Raw genomic sequence first — 21,390 nt, forward strand, 5'->3', positions numbered from 1 at the left:
TCACTTCTCAGCTCGGTAATAGGTGATTGTTGGCCGAAAAGTATCCGTCCCTTTCGTGAGGAAAGCAAAAACTTTTGGAGAGGTGCCTAGTAGGCTCTCACATTTCATTGACCTTAACTAAAATGTTAGGTGCAGGGGGAGCTGGGAAAGTGGGGTCGGGGTTGTCCTGATTTTGTGCCTTGAGCAGACGACACTACGGCTCAGAACAATACTTCAGCGTAGAAGAACATATAGGATTTCTGACAGTATCTACCACAAAATGGACTCCTATGGAAATACTTTGAATAATTACATCTGCTTTAAAGAAATAGTTTTTATATTGACTGGCCTTTGGGTGTCTATAACATTATGTTGTGGTCTGCTGTGTTGAATTAATAGTCTAGCAATTTTCCCTGCCTATATATTCCGTTGTTTCTTCATGATTGTCTAGTTTGCTTTCTGTTGCTGTGGTAAACACTATGACCAAACCAACTTGGATAGGAAGGGTTTGTTATCTTTTATTTTTGGTTTTTCGAGACTGGGTTTCTTTGTGCAGCCCTGGCTGCCCTGGAACTTGCTCAGGGAGGACTTATTTTAGATTGTAAGTTTTAATCACTGAGAGCATCAGACAGGAACCCGGAAGCAGGAACTGAAGCAGAGGCTATGGAGGAACACTGCTTGTTTATTGGCTTGCTCCCTGTGACTTACTCAGCCTGCTTTGTATACCGCCTAGGACCACTTGCCCGAGGGTGGTGCCGCAATGGTGGGATTAACCATTCCACCTCAATTATTAATGAAGAAACTGCCCCCACAGTCTAGGCCAATCTGAGAGAGGCAATTCCTCAGTTGAGATTTCCTCTTCCCAAGTAATTCAGTTAGTATCAAGTTGATGAAAAGTAACCAGAACAAAGATAAAATGCTAACTATATCATTGGGAAGGGCACTTTTAAAAGAATTTTGATGCAGAATACAGAATACCAATGAGTGCCATGGGAAACACTCTGTGTGATTTCCTTGAGCAGTAGATGAAGAGGCCAATTTTTCCCCTACATCCTTTCAGATACTGGATTTTAACATTTCCGTTAGTTGTATGTTTCTTTCTTTTTTTTTTTTTTTTGGTTTTTCGAGACAGGGTTTCTCTGCAGCTTTTTTGGAGCCTGTCCTGGAACTAGCTCTTGTAGACCAGGCTGGCCTCGAACTCACAGAGATCCGCCTGCCTCTGCCTCCCGAGTGCTGGGATTAAAGGCGTGCGCCACCACCGCCGGGCTAGTTGTATGTTTCTTTTATCTTTTTAAAAAGTACCCTGCCTTCGTTGTCATTTTGGTTATCGACTTTATGTGCTTGTTTTTGTTTGTTTGTTGTTTTGTTTGCATTATAGTCCAAAGAAATGTGTTTTAAAATGTGTTAGCTCGGGAAAGCTTTGAGACACTATCTGTCTTGCGTTCTTTGTGCTACAAGGGTTAATTCCGCAGACCTGCCTGGCTTTGCTAGTCAAGACATGAAACATACTAATTAACAGTGCTTATTTTTAACTGCAGGCCCAAGGAATTTCAGGGCATTTCGACCCAGTTTGGTATAGTTGTTTATGGATAACAATGAGATTGATTACTTCCATCCCCACAGGACTCTAGTATTCAGAAAAATAGCTAGGTGCATAAAGACTAAAACCTAAATGTATATTCTCAGGATTGATGGCATCAGGGCCACATCTGTGCAGAAGTACTTTACAACATGAGCGGTGCTTTCCTGACCTATAAGTTACACTGAGTAGCTAACTAATGTATGCCAGAAATATTTTGGAAATATCAGTCTAAAAAGTAAAAGGAGAAGAAGTTATTCTGCTACTCCAGTAAAGAATGGGGACACGTGAACCTAGAAACAGCCAGCCATAGCTATCCTGATGGGGAACATGACAGTGCTGTTTTGAAAATTATTTCCTGAATATAAAGTTTATGAATAATAGGTTTTTAACCCCCACTTTGGATTTTTCTTAGTAAGAAGATATTTACAGCCATTATTTTTATTTATTTATTTATTTTTTTTTTTGGTTTTTCAAGACAGGGTTTCTCTGTGGCTTTGGAGCCTGTCCTGGAACTAGCTCTTGTAGACCAGGCTGGTCTCGAACTCACAGAGATCCGCCTGCCTCTGCCTCCCGAGTGCTGGGATTAAAGGCGTGCGCCACCACCGCCCGGCTATTTACAGCCATTATTATAGTCAAAATAAAACTATGATGCTATAAATCTGACAAAATACTTCAGATATTTTCCTGTCTATGCATATAAATATATCATATTAAAATTATAGAAATAATTTGTATTGGATTTTATATTGCTTGCATAATCATTGTTGTACTTCACAGTTTCTGTATACATTATAGTCTTGCATATAAATACTAAATATTTACTGGCTCAAAAATATTCTTGGAGTCCACGTGCACTTTAGATTGGTATTTGCTATGTGTGTGTGAATTTGAAAAAGGATGCATTATCATTAAAATGTGCCGTGATAAGGTAAAGTCAGTACTAAAACATGGTGAGGAAATGTATGACTCCTACAGGAATACACTTAGCTATCTCAGTCACAATAGGAAAGATTAACCCAGTGTAGATAAGAATGAAGACCAGCCTGGTCTCCACAGCTGGTTCTACGACAGCCAGAACTACACAGAGAAACCCTGTCTCAAAAACCGAAAACCAACCAAACAAAAAAGAATGCAGACAAGAGTCAAGCATGGTGGATCTTTTGCGTTTGAGGCCACCCTGGTCTACAGAGTGAGTTCCAGGACAGTCAAAACTACACATAGAAACTGGGTCTCGAAATCAAACAAAACAGAGTGCAGACAAAACGAACACTGTCTGCTGTGTGTAGAAATGTCATGGGGGTGTAAGTGATGTGAGGAATGTTTAATGAGGATCAATTTTGCAGTGTATAAACAGGCACAAAGTAGACCTTGGACTTAATAAATCTGTACCTTTAAGTCAAGGTGTCTAAGATAATCTTATATCCAGAAAATCTTCATACACAAGGATATTCACTGTAGCATTATTTATAATGACAAAACTATAAGCATTTCAGACACCCTAAAGGTGAAGAACAATTGAGAAATGATGCAGGCGCTGAAACACTAAGCTTCTAGTGACTAAGGAACAGTAGTTTCATGGCAGAGTTCAGGGAGGCTCTGCTGTGAACTGATGATGTCTGCATGCTGCTCTTGAAGGTGTTTGCTAAGAAAAAGCAAGGCACAGGAGTGTTGGGTAGGAAATCATCTTTGGGGGCTCAAAGCCTGTGCCTATTTTCTGATATTTTTCAAAACAAAATAATGGGAAGATAAAGCAAGGATTGACAACAGTGATTTCCTAAAAGTAGAGCAGGAAGTGTGGAATGCACAAAGGTAGGAGCTAGAGTTCTCTGAATGTATTTTGTTTCATACTTTCTGTTGTTTGTGTCTTTGTTTGGTGTAAAAGATAGCCTCCAATGACAACCATGTCTCAGTATTCACACACCCTTGTGATGTCCCACCAACAGGGTGGCATAGTTGGGCTGTGTGACTCCTTCCACAATTAGATTTTAGACACAATGTGGCTTCCTTTTTGCTCTTCCACTCTCCTGGATCATTGGTATTCTGGGAAATTCTTTGCCCTGCCAAGTGGTTCCACGTGAGGATCTGAGGCCCAATGAGAGCCATGTGAGGGGCGCTCATGGCAGCCAGGCCTCTAGCTCCGAACTAGCCTTGAGGTGCTTACAGCTCAGTAGATCTCAGTAGTGTTGAGAATCCCTGAACCAGAACTAGTAAACCAAGTTGTCCCTGGTTTCTGACCTCCAAAAACCGTGAGAGAATGCATGTCTATTATTTTACACTGCTAGTTTTTTTTTATATAAGCTGTTAAGTAGCAGTTCATCACTAATGCGAGAACTATAAAAATGGTTTTAAATAATTTAAAAACGGAATATAAGCAAAAAAGAGATAGTCTTTAAAAATTAAAGATGAACTTGAAAAACAGGAGCCCAAATATAAAACTGGTGGCTAAAGTACACAGTAATTATTTCAAGTGACTTATAGACAGAGTATTTTTACGTATCCCCAGTGACTGGATCTCAAGGGCAAAAACAACTGGGTAAATCTTAAATGGCATTCAGTGATCTAATTGTCACTAATAACGCTGATATTTTTATCTTGAAACTGATAAACCTGAGGTGAAATAAATCAGGTTAGCAACATTAAGAACTAAGATTTTACACATGAGAAGGAAGACCTAAATCAAGAAAATTAATTGGAAACCCTTTTACTCCTTAGATTGGAAATGTCAGTATTTAGTCATAATTTCTTTTTCTAAAAGGCACAGCTTTCTTAGTCCTGTTCAATGAAGAGACAGAAAGAAATTATACCAAAATGTCAGTTGAGACTGCATGCAGATTCGGATGATTAAATATCATTTAAAACAAACAAACGTTCAGAGCTCCTTGGAGGATGGTTAATTCCAGTTCTGAGATGAACCTGGAAGATCCTCTGACTAGAAATTAAGACTCTACACTTTCTGTGGTGCTCTTACTGGCCCAGGATAGAACAGTCTGAACTTCCAAAAGCATGCTGGTTGTTAGTGTGGTTCGGTGGAAGAGAGCTTGCTTGCCTAGCGTGTGCAAGGCCCTAGGTTCAAACTCTAGCACCCCTACCTCTAAAACAAAGCTTGTGACAGTGAGACACTCTACGTATTTATACTTTTATTTTAACTCATAGGGTTCAAAATGATGCTAACTAACTAATGCTTTGGAAGTTGCTAGAATGCTAAGCTAGTAATGATAAGATTGGCGGGTGAAGGGGAAGAAGACTGCATCTTGCCTTTCAGCAACTCTAGGAGCATCCAGAATGATAGTTTTATTTGAAAGGAATTCACATGTAGAAAGAATATCAGGATTGGGAGATAGTCATTTAGTGAAGGAATAATTTGGGGGATGTAAATTCTTCTGTCGTCAGTGTGGGTAGTCCATGCCTATACAATTTGTAAACATTTGTGCAGTCATTTGCTTAGTATTTATGTGTTTTATTGTAGGTAAAGCAACCTGGCTATTTTGTTGTTACCATACAAAGCAATAGGCTTCATTAGGACACTCACTTATGTATATAATATTGTACTGAAACTCACCAGCCCATGACCCTCTCCTGCCCCCCCCCTTTTCCTTCTTGTCGGTCCCCTTCTTCCCTGAAAATGTCCCCTTTCTACTTTTAGTAATTTCACCTCGTCGCTAAAATATGCAGGCCTGTGTCACCACACCCACTTTTGGGGGAAGAGAGGTGGAACCCAGGACTCCTCACTGTGTCCCAGTGCCTATGGCCTAGGTTTTGACTAGAAACACTGTAAGCCACATATCTGCCTTGCCGGTGGCTTCTCACTTAGTTCTGGCTATGAGAGGCATAGAAGGACAGCGACAGTCTGGAGGAGGGTGAAGGAACTTTAAATGCTTTCTGTTCTTCCTTCCTATCAGCTTCGTGTGCCTCTCAGCTTGCCCCAGAAGCACTTCGCCTTGGTAGCAGCTGTGTCTTTCCTGGGTCTCCAGCTGGGTTGTGTGCAGTTAACCAGCCTGAGAAATGACTGCATGAGGTAAGCAGCATTCCTGCATGGGGCCTGGAGCCCAGCCCCATGGAGCCCCTCCTCCCAATTTCTACCACCTACTTTTCCATCCTTTTTGCGAACCCCATTCCTAAGACAGTCTTGGTTTCTCATAGTCCACTGCCTGCACAACACCATAGAGTGGGCCTTTACTCCCTTGGCTAGTTATGGAAAGTTATTAATGTGGCCTCCTGTCCTTGACTAGCTTTTGACTGACAGACAAAGCCTCTCATTAGTCACTGGAGAGCTGCATTAACCCCCTAGAATTCCCGCTAATTGTTGCAAGTTGAGCCAGTTTGATAAGGGAGAGGGACAGTTGTCTACAGCATAACCAAATGGCCCTTATAAAACAAGTGATTTCTTGTTGCACAAGCCTTCATTGTCTTTGAAGGACAGTTTGTTATTACTGATAAGCCGTCTCCGTCTCCATCCACCCTTATGATCACCTTCTCTTCATTCCTCTCATGAAACAACTACTCATTTATGTTTACTTTTTAACATAGAAATATATGGCATTTCTGTAAGTTTTTACACTTCAGTTCATGGTATAATTACTTTTATTGCAATTTGCCTTATTCACTAAGTAATTTGTCTTGGAAGTCATTCCATATAGCCATTTCTTTTTAACTACTGCATGATAGTCCTTAGCATGTACACACCATGGCTTATTTCACCTGCTGCTCTGTTTCCACCATTACAAAAGCTCTATGATTAATACTAGTGTCCTTGCTGTTTTGCCAGGGTAGATTTGGAGTAGTAGAAATGTTGGGTCAGAATGAATGCATATTTTAAACATTGCATTGGATGCTAACAAATATATTCTCTTGCTGGGCACACACCTTTAATCCCAGCACTTGGGAGGCAAAGGCAGGCAGATCTCTGAGTTCAAGGCCAGCCTGGTCCACAGAGAGAGTTCCAGTACAGCCAGGGCTACACAGAGAAATCCTTTCTCAAAAAACAAAACAAATGAATAAAGAAAAATCAAATATGTTCTCTTAAAATACAGTTCCAGTTTTCAAGTATCCCAAGAGACTGACAAGTTCCTTCTTACCACGGGGCTTCCATGGCTGCCTTAGCATACATTTGCCATCTAACACTGCTCTGGGCAGCTTTAGCTGGCACATCTTTAGATCTTTAGTGGGGAGACAGAAATAGCTGTTCATCATCATCATCATCATCATCAGTAGGGCACTGAGCCCAGGGCACTGTGTCAGTGAGATATATCCCTAACCCTCTTTTTTCCTTTTTATTTGGAGATAGGGTCTTACTAGGTTGCCCAGGCTGTCCTTGAATTCACTTTGTAGCTCAGGCAGGCTTGTGATCCTCCTGCCCCAGCCTCCCAAGTAGCTAGGATTATAGGCTTGTGCCTATAGACCTGTTTTTAAGCATTGTTTTAAACTTCACAGCTTTTGGTTTCTTTGGTAACTTATTTCCTTCAAAACCACATAAAGTGTCAAATCAGTTTTCTTCTAGACACTTCTGTGAGCTGTAATCATACCCAAAGTTCTTCCCTATACACACTCATCTTTTTTCTAGAGATGTCCTTGTGCTGTTACATACCAAATGTTGTTGTTTTTTTTCTATACACAATCTGTTTGCCTCTACACAGTTCCATATGCTGTAACCATACCCAAACTTCTTGTCTAGACATGGTTGAGAAGTCAGCTTTCTGTGTGTATTCATTAACTTGCTCACAGGATTTTCTCCCTTACAAGTTAATGCTGGTGCCCTGATGCCATTTCAGAAAACAGGCTTTGGTAAGGAGGGTACCACCTCCTATAATCTGACTTTCGCATCAGGGCAGAATTCTTGGTTTACCAGAGGGACCTCAGTGGTTGTACCGGGGCTGATCCTACCACAGTTTTAGGCTGGCATGGCTGGTACTACGTAACAAGGGCCAATAGGTAGGAATGATGTCATGTGGAGAGCCATGAAAGGAAGATCAACATGGTGTCGATGCTCTACATTCGAGTTCCACGGGACGGCACCTGACCTAAGGAGCTAAGGGACAAACCACTGAGTGGTAGGTAGTATATTCAGCCATGTAGAAGTCAGATCTCAGTGCAGAACAGTGGTGTTCTAGCTTGCCACAGAAGGCTGTAGTTGCCCTTGAGCTGGGAAACAGGGAGGATGGAAAGGGCTGTCCTCCCTCAAACAGGAGATGGGTGAGAAATGGCCTTGTGGCAGTCTCCCACAAGATAGGGACAAGAAACTCCCTTGCAGCAGCTCCAGTCCTTATCTCTGCCTGTTCCAGGAGCAATCACAGGGCACTCTGCCAAGACTCCCTTCAGACTGCCTTGTTCATGTGGCCTAGATGAAGATGTGCAAAGTCAACAGCATGTTACAGTGGGGCCATTCCCCTCGACTTGGTTAAACAAAGCTCTTCTCGGCCTTCCTTCAATATTCTGGATGAAAGGGCAGGCCATTTTTTAAACCCAGTTCCCAAATTTCCCAACTCGGACTTCTAACTTCTCCTTTCTGCTCTTCAACCAGCCAGTTCTTGCCTGGGCTTGCCCCCACCTTTCTCCCTCTCTCCCTCTTTTGCTAAACACAGCAAACAACCACCAATACACACGTCCCATCGCCTCCTGTCCCCTTTCCATGAAGTTATTGGTGCAGGAGGCATCTTGTATGGCTTCCAATTTATCACAGGTGACATTTTAATCAAGAATGTTGCTGCTTTTTAACGTGGATCTCCATCTTTCTGAACTTCAATACCAGTTCCCTCACTGCCCACTGCTCAGAAACCTCCCAAATGTGATTGTTCATCTTATGGTACTGAGTAAGCGAATAGGTCAAAGGGCAACTTTCCTCTAAACAGTCAGAAACCCAGGCTGACAAGGGCTCTGTGCTTTCAACTCATAACAACCAAAGTCATCATCTCGGAGAAGGTACAGAGTCCTAGGGATTGCAGCAAGCTAGAAGGGGAGAAAAGCTACTCAGAGTATTGGAGTTTATAGGAGCAGGGTCATGAAATTTCTTCTCATGGTCTACCACTGGTCATATCATCATATGGGCTGGGACGTAACTTCATTGGTAGAGTGCTTACCTAGCCTGCTTAAAGCTCTGGGTTCCATCCTTCCGTGCTTATATGGGAGCATGGGTGGTGCACACCGGTAGTCTTAGTGCTTTGAACACGAAGGCAGGAAGATTGGCTAGTCTTGGGTATCTTCAGGTATATATCAAATTCCAAGCCACCAGCCTGGGCTACATGAGACCCCTGTCTCAACACACACACACACACACACACACACACACACACACACACAATTCTATCATATAGCTACATTGTCCTGTAAGGAAGGCAGGCATGGGTGAGGTGGGTGAGGTGAGCAGCTAGCACCTCTACTACTGGAGCGCTGGTGTATTGGCAATGAGGATGGTGAGAAATCCTTCAACTATGAGATTATGTCAAAAGTAGAAGCATCAGAATCTGTTGACTCCAAGGTATCTGGCCTGAAGAATTGAGTTACCGTATAACAAGGTGATAGATAAGAAAACCTCACTTTTTGACTTACAGTTTTTGAGATAGCTCTGAATATGCACATGAAGTAGGCAGTCAAACAAGCAGGTCTACCATTCAAAGGCACACACTCAAAACTGACTTTTTAAGAGTAGGGACCCTTGGGATAGGGAGCATTGTTAAAGCCACTGGACTCTAAATAGGAGCTTGTATCCCAAACACTGAATTTTATTCATTCATCTTCCAACACTCAGTGGAATCTTCCATTATTGTGTGTTGTGTGATGTTTTACTCTTTTGGCTTTTGAGGGGCCCACCACCCAGCTCCCAAATAGAAATCACTCACGTGGAGGCTTATTCTTATGAATGTCTGGTCTTAGCTTGGCTTGATTTTTGTTACTGTTGTTGTTTGTTTTTTTCAAGACAAGGTTTCTCTGTAGCTTTGGAGCCTGTCCTGGAGCTAGCTCTTGTAGAACAGGCTGGCCTCGAACTCACAGAGATCCCCCTGCCTCTGCCTCCCAAGTGCTGGGATTAAAGGTGTGCAGCACCACTGCCCAGCTTCTTGGCTTGTTTCTTGACTGCTTTTCTTAAATTATCCCATCTATCTTTGGCCTCAGGGCTTTTATCTTGCTATATTACTGTATACCTTTTCTTTCCTTCTTACTCCGTGTTTGGCTGTGTAGCTGGGTGGCTTGGCCCCTGGCATCCTCCTCCCCGTTGTTCTCTCCTTGCTCTTGCTCTTTCTCCTTTCTCCTCCTAGTTATTCTCTCTGCCTGCCAGCCCTGCCTATCCTTGTTCCTGCCTTGCTATTGGCCATTTAGTGCTTTATTAGACCATCAGGTGTTTTAAACAGGCAAAGATTCATAGCTTCACAGAATTAAACAAATGCAGCATAAACAGAAGCAACACACCTTTACATCATTAAACAAATGTTCCACAGCATAAACAAAAGTAATACACCTTAAAATAATATTCCCCAACAATTGTGATTGGCAGCATCTTCTTTTCTTGTCAGTGGCTTTTTGCTGAAGCCAGTGCAGCCTGGACAGCCAAGACTGGAGGGGGTGGGGTGTGGGGCGGGGGGGTTGGGGGGCGGGGAGGAGTTGGGGGGGGTGCCGGGATTGAGACACGGAGGCTTCTTTTTAGGTGGAAGAACAGCAACCTTTATTTTGCCCAGCAACCTTTTATACCTCTACTCCTTCTGTGGAGAGACCCACTGGCCAGAAAGAACACAAACATCCTTGTCAATTACAGACCACAAGGAAGTTCCACTGTCAGTCATGGGGAGTGAGGGTAGCTGGATCACAACAGCATTTGATCTAATGATTTTTGTTTTGTTTTGTTTTTTGAGACAGGGTTTACTCTGTAGCTTTGGAGCCTGTCCTGAAACTTGCTCTTGTTGACCAGGATGGCCTCAAACTCACAGAGGTTCGCCTGTCTCTGCCTCCCAAGTGCTGGGATTAAAGGTGTGCACCTCCACTGCCTGGCTTAATGATATATCTTATAATGGATGGGACCCCTGGTTCAATGAAATACGGGAATAATAGCAGTAAAAAGCAAATGATATGGAACACTTACTACTGTACATCGGGTACCATGCTAATCCTTTATATTTTTATGTAGTTACAATATAGAAAGGTGCAAAGCAGAGGTTGGGAAGACAGCTCAGGAGATAAAGACTTTAATTCGATTCTCAGAACCCACATGGAAAAACCCTGATGCAGTAGTGTATATTTGTAATTCTGGCAATAGATCGATGGATCCTGGGGCTCACTGGCCAGCCTCTGTAGCCTACTTGTCAAGGTCCAGGGCAGTGAGAGACTCTGTCTCAAAAAAAGCGGGGACCTGGAGAGATGACTTAGTAATTAAGAACAGTTGCTCTTCCAGAAGACTCAAGTTCAATTCCCAACACTCATGCCAGGCAGCTCATAACCACCCGTAACTCCAACTCCAGGGGATCTGACACACCCTCTGGCCTCCAACAGCAACCTCACACAAGTGGAATACACACACACACACACACACACACACACATAAATAAAAATCAAAATTTAAAAACTCCATGAAAAAAAGATGGACAGCTCCTGAGGAGCCATAATCGAGGTTATCATCTGACTTCCATATGAAAGTATATGTGTGTACACACACACACACACACACACACACACACACCCATCACATACATGTATAACCCCCTCCTCCTCCCCTACAGAAAGACTAAAAACATAGTCATGAACAATCACTGAAATCTGACTAAATGCTTAACCTATCTTTTCTAAAATGTAATCACAACAGTACCTACTTAAGGTTGAGTCCAAGAACTAATAGGGATGCTAAGAGCAGCGGTTAGCACATGATAAACACTGAATTATTTCATAAGCATTGGTGTTAAAATGTGAAAACTGATGTATGCATGCAAAAAATAAGTAGTTATGGACCTCTACACCTTACTGCATATATCTTATACATCAGAAAAAGGGTGATCATTTTTGTTTGTTTTATTTTAGACAGAGTTTCATGTAGCCCACCCTGGAAATTCTGGTCCTTCTGCTTCCTTGATGCTGGGGTTAGATGCAGGCTTCTGTCTTGCTCAGTTTTATGGGAATGCTCGGGATGAAGCCTGGGGCTTTGTGTGTGCTAGGTAAACACTCACCCAACTAACTGAGCTATAGCTACAACAGAAAATCTGCTAAAGAAGAACAGGAGAACTAGGGCCATCAATAGTCACTGAAACATTTTTGTATGAAATAAATGCTTCAGGTTTCTTTTTTTTTTTAAATATTTATTTATTATGTGTACAGCATTCCTTCCATGTGTGCCCGCAAGCCTGAAGGGGGCGCCAGGTCTCATTATAGATGGTTGTGAGCCACCATGTGGTTGCTGGGAATTGAACTCAGTACCTCTGGAAGAGCAGTCAGTGCTCTTAACCACTGAGCCATCTCTCCAGCCCCCGCTTCAGGTTTCTTTTGCTTAGTGTCAGGAAGACACAAATGCTGTCCTTTTACTTTTGTTGTTGTCGTTTGTTTGTTTTGTCTTTGAGACAGGGTTTTACTTTGTATCTCTGTCTGGCCTGGAACTCACTCTGTAGACCAGGCTGGCCTTGAATTCACAGAGATCTGCCTGTCTCTGCCTCCCCAGTGCTGGGATTAAAGGCAAGGCCATCCTTCTAATCTTTCAATGTCTTAATATTTAAAATGGGTTTCTTAGACAGCAAATAGTTGGGTATTTCTTTTAATTCCATCTGGCTAGCTCCCCGCTCTCTTCCACTTTTTCCCTGTTCCTATCCCAGCTTCCACGCCATCACCTAGTTTGTTTGCTCTCTTTTTTTTTTGTTGTGCTGGAGATGCAACGCAGGGCACCACAATTTGTAAGCCTGTGTTCTATCACTGAGCTACATGCCCAGTTCCTCTATCTGTTGACTGGTGTTTTTGGACCACCAATGTGTCAAGTAACTTCAGGTATATCAATATAGCTATATTTCTGTTTTCCATGTTTGTTATTCCTTTCTGTTCTTTGACCTTGTTTCTTGCTGTCTTCAATTCTTTTCTACCCTTTCTGGTTAATTGAGCATTTTATATTATTCCATTTTCTCTCTTTTCTTAGCATGTCAATTATACTTAAAAAACAATAATCCCTTAGGGAGAGGCTCATGAGTTCCACCTCAACTGAGGAGCTATTGATGGTAGATGGCTTCTTGGGGAGAAAGAGACAGGTTTTTAGAAAGGGTGTGATTCCTGGTAGGTCAGCCATGCTCCAGTGAATGGCCCCACACCCAGGGTTATATAATCAGCACAAATTGAGCTTGACGGGTTATTTTTTTAAAAAAGAAAAAAAGAGGTCAGAAAGTTGGGAGGGGTGTCAAGATAGAGTTTTGTATCTGGGAGTAGTTGAAGGGGAAGCAGGAGTGATTATGATCAATGTATATTATATGAACTTCTCAAAGAATAAATAAAATACCACATATGGGGGCAGAGGGAGAAGTAGGAGGAGAGGAAGGAGGGGAAACTGCAGTCAGGATGTTAAATAAATAAATAAATTTAATTAATTAATACAATTTTTACAAACCTATGTATTGAAAAAAAATCCCCCAAGCCAGGTGTTATATAACAATTCCCCAAGATCGAAACATTCATCATTTAAACCTCTTTAACGAGGAAGAAAAACAACTCAAAACAACTTCAGGAAGTCCCTGAAACTGACCAGATTCACCAGGCCCCCCCCCCCCCCAGAGTAAACGATAAAAGCAGAGAGTTCTTCTAAGACTAGGAAGCTGAGCTGCAAAGAAGTCTCAGAGGAGTAAAACATGCAAAGAAGATTAGGAGACCACCTTCCTAGAAGAAACAGAAAGCTGCCTAGCTGCCTGGAAGAGGTTTAGACCAAGTGAGACACTTGTAAAGCTCACTCTCCAATTCATTGGGCTGCAAGCTATGCAGTGTGCTCCAGGTTCCCATCTTTGTGAGCTGTTATCCATGTTGGGGTGGGCCTTGGTAATGTACCTATTTTGTAGTCATTTTGGTTCCCGTAAGTAACCCCTCACCCATACTCCTGCAGGTAACCCCAGTAAAACTCATAGGTTCACCAAATTGAACTTTGGTAGTATTTGTTCTTTGGTCTGTCATTCTTTCTATATAATTCTGCCAACCATAAAACTTTGTTTGAGAAAAACCTTTATTTCTCCACATTTAAAGAATAATTTGGCTGGTCACAGAATTCTGGTTTGTGTGCCTACCCCAACACTTTCAAATATTTCATTACACTCTGATTTGCAAGGGTTCCAAAGAGAAGCCTAATGTCACTTTCCCTCTGCAGCTAAGATGCTTTCCTTCTGTGGTTTATTTAAAAACTTTCTACAATGAATATGACATTTGATCTTAAATGATTGAATGTGATACCCAGATACTTATTTTTTTTGGCATTTATCCTGCTTAGTGTTTTCTACTCTTCTTGAATCTGTGGTTCAGCGTCTGTCATTAATACTGGGGAACTGAAGGCTAGAGAGATGGCTGCTCTCGCAGAGGACCCAGATATGAACCCAGTAACCACATGGCAGCTCACAACTCCTGTTTTTCCCTACAAGTCTTGTTTTCACAACTCTGGTTTCCATAACTCCTGTTCCAGGGGATCTGATTCCTTCTTCTGACCTCTGTTGGCACCAAGCACGCATGTAGTGTGTATACATTCATATGTACATGAAGGCAAAGACATACACGCATAAAATAAAAACAAATATTTGTAAATACTGTTCAATTCTCAGCCATTATATTAAATCTTTTGTTCTTTCTCCAGTTTCTTTTTTTGAAAAATACTTATTTTTATTTTATGTGCACTGGTGTTTTGCTGCATGCATGTCTGTGTGAGGTGTCAGATCCTCTGGAACTGGAGTTGCAGACAGTTGTGAGCCACCATGTGAGTGCTGGGAATTGAACCTGGGTCCTCTGGAAGAGCAGCTAGTGCTTTTTTTTTGGTTTTTTGAGACAGGGTTTCTCTGTAGCTTTGGAGCCTGTCCTGGAACTAGCTTTTGTAGACCAGGCTGGCCTCGAACTCACAGAGATCCGTCTGCGTCTGCCTCCCAAATGCTAGGATTAAAGGCATGCGCCACCACCGCCGGCTTTTGTTTTTTGTTTTGTTGTTTTTGTGGGTTTTTTTTTTTTTGGCAGCTAGTGCTTTTAACCACTGAGTCATCTCTCCAACCCTTCAATTTCTTTTCTTTCTTTTTTATATTAACATCTTAGAAGTTTCTTTTGGCTGTCCTGGAGCTCACTTTGTAGACCAGGCTGGCCTCAAACTCACAGAGATCTGCCTGCTTCTTAAATGCTGGGATTAAAGGCATGCACTGCCACTGCCTGGCTAACAACTTAGAAGTTTCCATTGGCATACCTTCATATTCTCTGACATTTTCCTTGACTGCACACCCAGGATACTACAGTTGAGCCTCTCAACGTATCAAAGGTACTCTTCTTGATTTCTGCTACAGCTGTTGAGAGAGAGAGAGAGAGAGAGAGAGAGAGAGAGAGAGAGAGAGAGAGAGAGAGAATGTATGTGTGTATGTATGTACTGGGTATAGAACCTAGAGCTCTGTTCATGCTAAATCTACAGTCTGTGACCATCCTACATATGTAACCCCTATTTTGATTTCTAGCATTTTCTATTGGTTCTTAAAGTTTCTGTCTGTTTTGAATGTGATCCAGTTTTTCATTAGATCCCTTAGTATATTGTAATGGTCTTAAATTCCTGCTGATATGACCAGTATCTCTTCAATATCTGAATGTGCTTCTGATACTTATCTCTTCAAACCGTGCTCAGTTTTTTTTTTTTCAGTGTTGTTTTAATGTTCTTGTTGACAGGTAGGCATGATGTTAAATTTGCTGGGGTGAGTGAGTCTTCACTAATGTGGGTGCAGTGTTAGGGAGAGAGGAAGAATACAGTCTTGTACATTAGGTGTTAGGCTTTTAGTGAGCTTATGTAGCTGGATGGTTCAATTGGGAATTTGGCATTTGCTTCTTCCCCTCCCCATCTATGTAGACTGGCTAGAGAGGGCTGAAGTCTGACATTCCTTTCTCCAGTGTCAAAGGTTAGAGGGCTCTCCAGTTGGGTTAGGATGATACCATCTAAGGTGATTAGACTTTGGTAAAATACTTTTCCTTGCAGGCATGCTTTCGTTAAGGATAACAAAATCCTCTAAGAATATCTCAGAATTGTTTCTTCTATTTGGCTGAGAAGCAGGTGGCACCCCTCTTGAAACATCCTCAAAGGCACACCCTCAGAACCTATAGGAAAAACTGACAGTACTGTAAAGAACCCCTCATCAGCTAGTGTTTTTTTTTTTTATCTGAAAGTTGTCTACGCAGACTTTCAGCCATTCATCAATTACAGTTTAACCTTCCCTACCATGGTTCTGGCTCTAGCTGGCAGGCTTCTATTCCAAAGCTTCTGCTTTGGTAAGGTGTAATTTTTCAAAATTTGCATGTGTCTCTGGGGGAGGCAGCAGTTAACCTTGTGACCTCAATTTTCTGATTGATCTGAAAGGAGTTGTTGACTTTAAGGTGTTTTGCTTTTCTGTTATTGGAAGGTCAGGAATGATGACTTGTAAGGGCCTTATGTGCCGGGTCAGAAACTGGAAGTCAGCATTTTCTTATCATAGCAAAAAGATTAAATAGCATGCCAAATATTTATCAGTTAAGGACTGGTTACCCAGAATGTACAGCATTCACCCAGCAGGGTACTATTGATCAAAAACAGTCAGTTCTAAATACCCTGATGTGAAATAATGTGCAAAATATTTTTAAAAAATTAAGTATGTAGAAAAAACCAGGTTGTGGTGGCATACACTTTTAATCCCAACACTCAGGAGACCAAGACAAAGGCAGGTGGATTTCTGTGAGTTCGAGGCCAGCCTAGTTTACAGAGCAAGTTCCAGGACAGCCAGGGCTACACTGAGAGACCCTGTCTTGGAAAAACAAATGGAAAAAAAAAGTAAATAGAAAAAAATAAAGAGCTTGCTGACATTTGTTCAGCACTCCTTAAACTGAATCAATGTTCATTTGAAAAACAGATACTCATATATGCCTACTATTTCTCAAAGACAATTCAAAGATTAGTAAAAAAATGCATATATACCAAATCATAGCAGTTGTGTTTCAGTATTGTGAAAAATATTTTTGTTTCTCAATTTTCCAAACTTAACCTAGATGTGCCAAGGCAGGCCTGTAATCTCAGAATTCAAGAGGTAAAGCAGGAGGATTAATAGTCCAAGGTCAGCCTCATAGCAAATTTGAGGTCAACCTGGGTTTACCTGTGATGTTATCTCAAAAACAAAATAAAAAACTTCCAATGTTTTTAATTTCATTATATTATTTCAAGAGTTAATTTTTAGAAAAACTGCCCATTCAAATAAACCTGAAAGGAAATATGTTCAAATGACATCAGTCATTGTTTCTGGTGGTAGAATACAAGGCAGATTTCTCGTCTATTAGCCAGACATTTTGTAGTGTCATCATATTCCATGAAATGTTGTTTGTGTGCACCACATAGAGTTTTGTTTGCTTTGAGCCTCTGGTGCCCAGCTGTTATAAAGTAAATGGAAAGTCCTTTTCCAGACCACTGCTTGGGCCAAGCTGCTTCTGTTGGCCATCCCACTTGCTTCGTTGCCATCTGCAGCATACATTTAAAAGCTGTCAGACGTCACTCTTTCAATAAGCGGTTCCATGTTTGTTGAAGGACTTGAGCAAGGAAAAAGGCTGGCTGGGTGCTTAAGCAAACTGAGAGTGAACGCCAGCCTCTGATAGCAGCCCCTCTTGTAAACAACCACATGGTCTGGCAAAGCTAAGGGTAAGCTGGCACGTCCTACCCCTCTCAACCCCCAAAAGAAACAAGAGGTTGTAAGACGACCCTAAGAATGGAAAGGAAACAATTTGTGCTAGGCAGCTGACAAGTGGCCACTTATGTTTTCCTAAGAAGAAGTCTTTATCTAAAAGAATAAAGGAGAAAAGATACTTAGGAGCCAAGAAAGAATAGCTGTTTTTAAAATAAAACATACGATGCACCGAGGTGGTGGCAGCGCACACCTTTAATCCCAGCACTTGGGAAGCAGAGGCAGGTGGATCTCTTGAGTTTGAGGCCAGCCTGGTCTACACAGTGAGACCTCTGTCTTGAAAAAGCAAAACAGGGCTAGAGAGATGTGAAGAAGAACGCTTAAAAGAAATCCCACATAAGCTCAGAATTGAGAAAAATAGACGGTTATTTATTTAGGGGTAGACTCACAAATCAGAATCCTCTACTGGAGCAGAGAACAGACTTAGTGGTTAAGAGCACTGTTTGCTCTTCCAAAGGACCTGGGTTCAATTCCCAGCACCTACATGGTGGCTCACAACCACCATCTGTACCTCTAGTCCCAGGGATCCAACACCCTCTTCTGACCTCCCTGGGCACCAGGCATGCATGTAGTACACAGACATACATTCAGGCAAACATTTATAATAACAAAAATTTAAAAAATGCAATGCTTAGAATACAAAAATAAACATATACCAATATCCTACTAGTATTAATTAAAAGGAAAAAATAGGACCTCTTTAAATTAGAAAAAATTTCTGAACTGTAGGATGCTTTTAATAAAATATCACTATATAAACATATTCTCAACATATGAACTTAGTTAATGAATTCTGTCTTAGAAATTATGAAATAAAAAGATAAATTCTGAACTAAGTACAATTCACATTTTAGTAGCCTGCCATGGAATTATCTGGGAAATATCTCTTTTAATTGGATTCTTGGCAGCACTAGTCTTAATTCTAGAAAGTTCTGTGGAAAACACAGCATTTATTTGGGTCATTGCTGTTATTTCCAAAGACTTTAAAAAAGCTGTTTCGGTCACTTAAGAATGACTTTGGATCTTAATGATTTAAGATAGCTAAAAAAGTATCTTAAAACAGTTTTCTAAAATTTTCAGACCAATTTTATTAAGAAACTAGATTGTAAAAAATTCCCTTATAATTTTGTTTATGCTGTAAATTTAAAAAAATGGTTCCTTCTTTTTTTTTTTTTTTAAAAAAAAAAGAGGGTTTATGCCAGGTGGTGGTGGCACATGCCTTTAATCCCAGCACTCAGAAAGCAGAGAGGCAGGTGGATTTCCGTGAGTTTGAGGCCAGCCTGTTCTACAGAGTGAGTTCCAGGACAGGCTCCAAAGCTACACAGAGGAACCCTGTCTCGAAAAAAAAAAAAAAACAAAAAAAAAAACAAAAACAAAAAGAAAAAATGGTGTGTGTGTGTGTGTGTGTGTGTATTTATGTGTATGTTTTGCTTGTTTGTATGTATGTATGTACACCATGTATATGTATGGTGCCCATGTTGGAAGAGAGTATTGGATCCCCTGGAACTGGCTATAGGTAGGGGTGAGTCGCCATGTGGTTGGTTGCTGGGAAGTCAACCTGGGTCCTCTGCAAGAGCAGCCAGTGCTTTAAGCTGATGAGCCAGTTCTCCAGCCCTAGTCTTTTTCTCTTTTCCCCAATGACAAGGCAAGCATAAAGATCAAGACAGTGGCCACGTAGAATATCATATTTTTATTGTGAAAATGACTGAGTAATCTTTTTCTGTGTACAATAAACCCAAGAAACTTATATTTTCAATAGAGAAAACCCGGAAAATTCAGACTATTCCAGATCTATATGTGAGCTATAGCTGTGAGGAGCTAGGAGATACTAGAACATGCTAGGTCAGGAGTGAGGTATAATCTGCGCCATAATGGGATACTCCCTCTCAGACTAAAGAGATTTGGACTTCTTAGAACCACACAGAATTACATTATGCTCACAAGAAAAACACTAAAAGATGCGATTATTTTACATGGTAGTGCTTTACACAAAGTTTATAAAATAGAATCCTTCAAATTTTAAGCAAGCATCCAAAGATCCGATCCCCATAGTCTAAAGTAAAAGGAGTGTCCTTGTACTTTTAGTGAAGACTAACAGACTCACTGGAGAAATATTAACTGATGCTTCCTGTTGGGAGTGGGGTGAGTCAGCTCTAGGATTCAGCCAACCTTTGCAGGTCTCAGTTTTCGAATCTTGAATGCCTACAAGCTATCTAGTCTTTGGTGATAACTGCATGCTAGCCAAATGTAGATAAATCTCAAGTATAGATCACAACTGGAAATGTTCATTTATAAAGAAAGAAATATCTTCTTATTAACAATGGTAGGGTATTAATTAACCAAGGGACCTGCTATACAGTGTTAACATTTTGAAAAATTACTTCTTAATAAAATAGGTGCCTGTGCCCTGTGCTTTTCTGTGGCGTCTTCCCTTTGGAGGGCTGGCCTGCTGCCTTGTGATTCCTCTGGTTTTGTTCCTTCATTTGACCCTTCTTTGGACATCCTGCAAAGTCATGCGGCTCCTTTCACAGGTTTAAGGCACTGATCTTTCACCTGACCAGCTTTTAAAGTTCCTTTGAAATAGCATGTTGAACTGGGTGTAATGGCCCATGCCTTTAATCCTAGTACTAGGGAGACAAAAGAACTTTGTAAGTTTGAGAATAGCCTGGTATACATAACAAATTCCAGGACATCCAGGGCTATGGAGAGAGACCCTGTCTCCAAACAAACAAATAGAAAAAAAAAACACTAAAGAAAATGAAGGTGAAAAGTATTGCATCTTGTTATATGTGTTTGTGTTCTGTTTCTCTTGGCTTTTTGTTTAAGGTTGCTAGGAATAACTTTGTGTTTATTATCCAGTAGACGCTATCAGAAAAACATGCACAAACATTCTTTACCATGGACACTGAGTTAGTTACATTTCCTTTTTGTTTTTGTTTTTCAGGATTTCTCTGAGTAGCCCTGGCTGTCCTGGAACTGGCTCTGTAGACCAGGCTGGCCTTGCACTCACAGAGATCTGCCTGCCTCTGTATTCTGAGTGCTGGGATTAAAGGCAAGCGCCACCATGCCCAGCTAGTTCTGTTTCTTTTTTCTGTGACAGAATAGTTAAGAAAAGCAACCTAAGAAAGGAAGGATTTATTTTGACCCACTATTGCATTGCACATCTATCACGATGGGGGAATCAAGGCAGTAGGAGCTTTAGACAGCTGTTCACATGACATCCACAATCAGGAAGCAGAGAGGCGAATGCTGGGGCTCAGCTCCCTCCCTCCCTCCCTCCCTCCCTCCCTCCCTCCCTCCCTCCCTCCCTCTTCCCCCCCTCCCTCCCTCCCTCCCCCCCCTCTCTCTCCCCCGCTCCCTCTCTCTCTCTCTCTCTCTCTCTCTCTCTCTCTCTGGAGACAGGGTTTCTCTGTGTAAACCACCCTGTCCTGGAACTTGCTCTGTAGACCAGCCTGGCCTTGAACTCAGAGACCCACCTGCCTCTGCTTCCTGAGTGCTTCTCTATTAAATGTCTGTGGCACCACACTCTGTTTGCTTTCTCATTTTTTAAAAAAAAAATGTAGTCCAGGAGCCCAGCCCAGGAAATGGTTCCACCCACACTCAGGTTGAGTTTTCCTTTTTGCATTAAACCTCTCTGAGAAATACCCCTGTAGACACACCCAGAGGTTTGTCTCCTAAGTGATTCTAAACTCTCATCAAGTTAACAATCATAGTCATGAAGACACCTTCATACTTAGGTCTTTTATTATTATCATTTGTTGTGATTTTTCTCTTACCTCTTTTTCTTTTCTGAGACAGGGTTTCTCTGTGTAGCCCTAGCTGTGCTGGAACTCACTCTGTAGACTAGGCTGATCTCTAACTCAGTGATTTAACTCTGCCTCCCAAGTGCTGAGATTAGAGACATGTGCCACCATCACCCAACTTCTCTTGCCTTTTTTAATAGAGCTTTGTGAAGTCTGACACACAATCTGG

General features: G+C 41.5%; 1 protein-coding gene across 4 annotated transcripts in view; it reads left to right on the plus strand.

Annotated features, from left to right (window-relative positions):
* Positions 1–21,390, plus strand: part of Usp9x (ubiquitin specific peptidase 9 X-linked) — a 137,754-nt gene that overhangs the window by 296 nt on the left and 116,068 nt on the right. For all 4 annotated transcript variants that reach the window (XM_038315968.1, XM_038315973.1, XM_038315972.1 and 1 more), the window contains exon 2: positions 5,461–5,576. The gene's annotated coding sequence lies outside the window, so the exon portion shown is untranslated. The remainder of the gene's footprint in view (positions 1–5,460; positions 5,577–21,390) is intronic.

Source organism: Arvicola amphibius, chromosome X, assembly GCF_903992535.2.
Source record: "Arvicola amphibius chromosome X, mArvAmp1.2, whole genome shotgun sequence".
Lineage (NCBI taxonomy): Eukaryota > Metazoa > Chordata > Mammalia > Rodentia > Cricetidae > Arvicola > Arvicola amphibius.